Raw genomic sequence first — 5,000 nt, 5'->3', positions numbered from 1 at the left:
GTTGGGGGGGGGGGCACAGAACCATACACTTTTATAACTGCTATCTGTTTTCTTTTCGTCAAAATTAAAAAAATATATATTCTCATAGTATGGCACTTTGCTGCTTAATACCTGCTAATGTGTAAAGCTGTCTGTATTGGAGGGAGGAAGCTTCCCGAACAGTTAGAAAAAAACCACGTGTTCTTGTTCGTGTGTGCGTGTGTGTGCGTGTGTATGTGAGAGAGAGAGAGAGAGAGAGAGAGAGAGAGAGAGAGAGAGAGAGAGAGAGAGAGAGAGAGAGAGAGAGAGAGAGAGAGAGAGAGAGAGAGAGAGAGAGAGTGTGTGTGTGTGTGTGTGTGTGTGTGTGTGTGTGTGTGTGTGTGTGTGTGTGTGTGTGTGTGTGTGCGCGCGTGCGCGCGTGCGCGCGTGTGTGTATTTTGGTGCAGCAAGCTTACTTCTAACGGAGACCTCAGTAGATCCTTCAGTCCTGTCTTTCATATCATCCCTCCGGCATTTGCAGTCTCCCTCTCTCTCCCCTATTCTTGCCTTCCAAGGTTCGGATCTAGACATATCCTCGTGTGGATACAAGGAAAAAAAAGGCAAGAACAAAAATACAACTCTGAAAAAAGCTATCTTCCTCGGATCCACTTTTTGCTTTCGTATTGGTTTTACTCTCCCATAGGCTAACCAAACAAATCTCACGTGGCATACTTGTCTCTTTTTTTTTCTTTGTGAAGATCCTGCACCGTATGACAACTTTGGTGTGGGGGCATATCGATAATTTTCTGTCCATGCAGTCCTCGTAATGCTTTTGCGACCAAGCCCCATTCCCACTTTATCTGTGACACTGGCCACATAAGCTCATCAACCTGATCCAACGTAACCTTAGATGCATTCTTAACTTTGGCATTACTTTTTGCGTTCTCCCCTTTGTTGTCTCCATTTTATCATCGCCTTCCTCATGTCATGTTGCTCTACCTGCTGTTTCTTGATAACTGCTGTAATAACGAGGTCGTCCGGAAACATTACAAGTAAATCCTCTGTAGTTGCATTCGTGACCAGAAAACGAACATGACAAAAAGCAGGGGACTTATGCCTGAATCTTGGTTTAATTCAGCTTTCATTTCTGCATGGTACAGATCCTCGCCATAGCTTTACCCGTCACGGGCTTCGCTAATTCAGTTCTCGCCGCATTCACGTCATTCCTGCACCTCTTCAATCATGTCGACGGCTACCTCTGACGGTCCAGCTGCCTTGTTTTCCATTTTGAATGGCTTTCTAACCATTATCAGTGACGCATTTTGAGTATGTCCTTAGACTAGGGCTGCTGCTTCCAGTTATTCGCCTGTCTCCAGAAAACATTGGCTGTCTTCCCTTCGCCACTGATGAATATGCTGTTTGACAAGTAAGATCTCGTTTCCGTTCTGATGACTTTCTTGGTTAAAATGGGCACAGTGGTATTCGATCTTACTGAATGTTCGGTTGTTCTCCGGGAGCAAAGGTCGATGAAGTAGATCCATTTAATGCAACCCTGTGACATCATTTTCTAGATTAAACGATGTGATCGATGAGTTTGAATGCCTCTCGTAGGCGAATTCGGGGGTGAATGCCTTCCACTGTTCCTCTGCAATTATTCCCCCGACGATTTTATATAGGTGAGTGAGATGGGGTCTAAGGTCGTCGAGAGAATTATGAGTTTGTTTTGGGGATTAGAACTGTGACGACTTGCTTCTTCAGGACAAGAACAATGCCCTCAGTCAGAGAGCTGTTGAGAATATCACATAGAAGGGTGGCAAGCGTGGGAGCAATTTTTTTTTTTCGCATATTTTCTTGACCATGAGATTTACCTTTTGCTTTTCTCTTTAATAGTTGATATACCTAGTATTCGCTTGCAGTTGTTCGGAGGGCATGGGAGGCATATCCACCAACCGTAGTCCACACCCACGCTGGTGGCGAGAACGGCTGCTACTAACAATTTGAAAGGTAAACTCACTCAAACTCAGCAACTCGGTAGCCCCGTTCCAAACTGCATGTGTCATTACTATCAGTTGATCGTGCAATATTTTTCGCATGCATAAAATGCACAATTCCACTGGCATGGGGTAACATCACAAGGATATAGATGAAAAAAAAAAAATTACTGTATGTGTCTTCACAGAACGAATACTGAAGAATGAATATTATATCCACACTGAACAACGGGTATATTCATCCGCTAGTGTCGTGGAAAATGGTTCTTATCAGCCAGCTAAATAATTCCATCGCTCTTCTCAAGGATATGCACGTTGAAACAGGTGCTGCTTTCATAAGGTTCTTTCCAACGCTGGAATTCTTTCTCATTTTCATATTTATCCCAAAATGAACATTGCCTCCATTCTCACTACTAAGTTGCCATGATGAAATACAGATTCTGGCCTCGCTCAACAGACAGAGCTCGTGCATTTGACATCGTTAGGCTTACTAACTTCTCTTTCGCTCATAACAAGTTAGTGTTATCTGCAAAAGACCAGTTGTTACAGACAGGACAATACCTTATAAACTAATTTCGCCCAATCACCATCAGATCTTAATGGCAGAAACCCATTTATACCCACTTTTTCACTCATATAATTAGAATGCAACTTCGAAGCTATTTAAAGACTTGACACAAATCACGTGATCTGGAGGCCTATTCCATTCGTTAACCACCTGATTACCAAACGAGCTTCTCATTTCTCCTTTATACGTTATTACCCACAGCAATGACACATTACACTTTCTAATTCCCTAGTTATCTGTCTTATCCTTGTTCGAGGGAAATAACAATCAACTCTAAACTTACTTCGAATCCTACTTGATCAGAAAGCTTTAGGTACTTTTCTTGAAAATATAGTTATTGCTGCGGCTCTCGCTAATATTGCATTAGTTTCTTCATTCATCTCTCTCTCTATCTCTCTCTCTCTCTCTCTCTCTCTCTCTCTCTCTCTCTCTCTCTCTCTCTCTCTCTCTCTCTCTCTCTCTCTCTCTCTCTCTCTCTCTCTCTCTCTCTCTCTTTCTCTCTCTCTCTCTCATATTGCGGTACTTACTTCATTCTTCATTTCAATAGAACTCTATTTCACTCGCGCCTAATGCATTTTCATTTAATATTTCAATAAGAGACAAATATGGAAATTATTTAGCTAGCTGATGCTGGTTCATGGGGACCACTTTTTATAACACAATTACATGAATATACAGAGAGAGAGAGAGAGAGAGAGAGAGAGAGAGAGAGAGAGAGAGAGAGAGAGAGAGAGAGAATTTTCATTCTCCAGCATTCCCGGCATTGTGCATATAAACATAGCATGTTATTCGTCGATATCCTTGTGAAGTTAGCTCGTGCTGAGGGATAATGCATTTAATTCATGAGAATATTGATGCACGATCAACTGACATGTAAAACACTAACAGACGAACAACCTGGAGCGGGGCGAAAGAGCTGCTAAGTTTGAACGAGTTACCCCTTCAAATCATCAAATGAGGCCGTTCTCACCACTGGCGAGGAAGTAAAGTAAAATTGATGAATATGCGGGCACGAGAGTGAGTACACTGACACCTCTGTTGTTTGTAGTGGTAGAAATAGCTTGATGTTAGCGTTCTAGGCGAGTCAGCAAGTTAGGTGATTCGAGGATAGCAGGTTTTACTTCCACAAAGCAAAACTAGCAGTGTCAGAAGGACCAAGCTGCGCGATGGTCCCTCTGTATAGGTACCGTGCTGGCATCTCCAAATGCCTGTTTATCTAATTATCTATCAATCCGTATTTTCACACACACACACACATATGTATATATATGTATATATATATGTATATATATATACATATATACACATATACATATATATAAATTTCTGCCTTAACAGGTAACTAATGTAAATCAATGAGTGCTGTGATCATTTCCTCATGATGAAGTAACCCGCTGATTATTCATTTTTGTAACTTCTAAAACTGATAGTCTGGCAAACTATAACAGAATGAGTTGCAATAATCCAGCTTGCAGATGACATAGTTGTGAAGAAGCGTTTTATTAGTTTTCTCAATCATATGTTTCCTGACAAGGGCAATATCTCTCAAATGTCAGTCAGTGACTTTCTCTACATGATTAATCCGAGCACGAAGAGAAAAACTGCTACCCTGTATAACCTAAATCCATCACTTCATTTGAACATACACACGAAAACGCACACACATACACACGCATACGAAAACACACGCACACGAAAACGCACACATAACATGCCATCATACACTCGTAAACTTGATACATCCAATCTTCTAACTTCAGCCTGGCTTCCTACAATCAAGCACTGTTTGGATTATATGTAATTTGAACTGCTTAAAATCCCTCGTTCAACAATACTCAGCTTCTCTTCAGCATCCACAACATTACTTATAAAAGTATCGTTAGCAAATAGTTTCAATTTACCACCATAGTACTCGAGCAAATATGATAATCCAATCATGAAGATACAGAAGAGAAAAGGACCCAATACACTCCCTTGGGGGACTCATCTCAAGCCTCGAAAAAGATTCCCGTAGTTGAAAGCGATCCATTCTATCTTCCAAATGGACAATGGCGTCTCTCTCTACACCCATAGTCTTTAGTCATCAAACAATAAGATGAGTATCACGGGATCCAGCAATGCAATCATATCTGAGAGAATAAGGATACTAACTATCCTCCATCCATGATACATCCTCACTCACTGCTGATGGGAAAATCAGGTTTAATACTGGTCTATATAAACTCAGACTGTGAGTTCAGTTAACCTTCAACGATAAGTTTAATAATGGCTCATTTTACACTCTCCATAGATATATTATTGTCAATACTGAGGCCGATAATTTCTAAGAGTACTTATAAGATATCGACATTCCTGTTTTTTTCGTTTTTTCTTTTTTCTTTTCTGTTATACTGCGATATAAGTCATTACCATAGTATGTCAAAGCTTAGCTCGTAGCTTCTAAACCATAACTAAATCCACGCTCTAAAAACATATCTTATTCC

The sequence above is a fragment of the Penaeus vannamei genome, chromosome 42, assembly GCF_042767895.1.
Source record: "Penaeus vannamei isolate JL-2024 chromosome 42, ASM4276789v1, whole genome shotgun sequence".
NCBI classification, from domain to species: domain Eukaryota; kingdom Metazoa; phylum Arthropoda; class Malacostraca; order Decapoda; family Penaeidae; genus Penaeus; species Penaeus vannamei.
Note: the sequence above shows the minus strand (reverse complement) of the source record.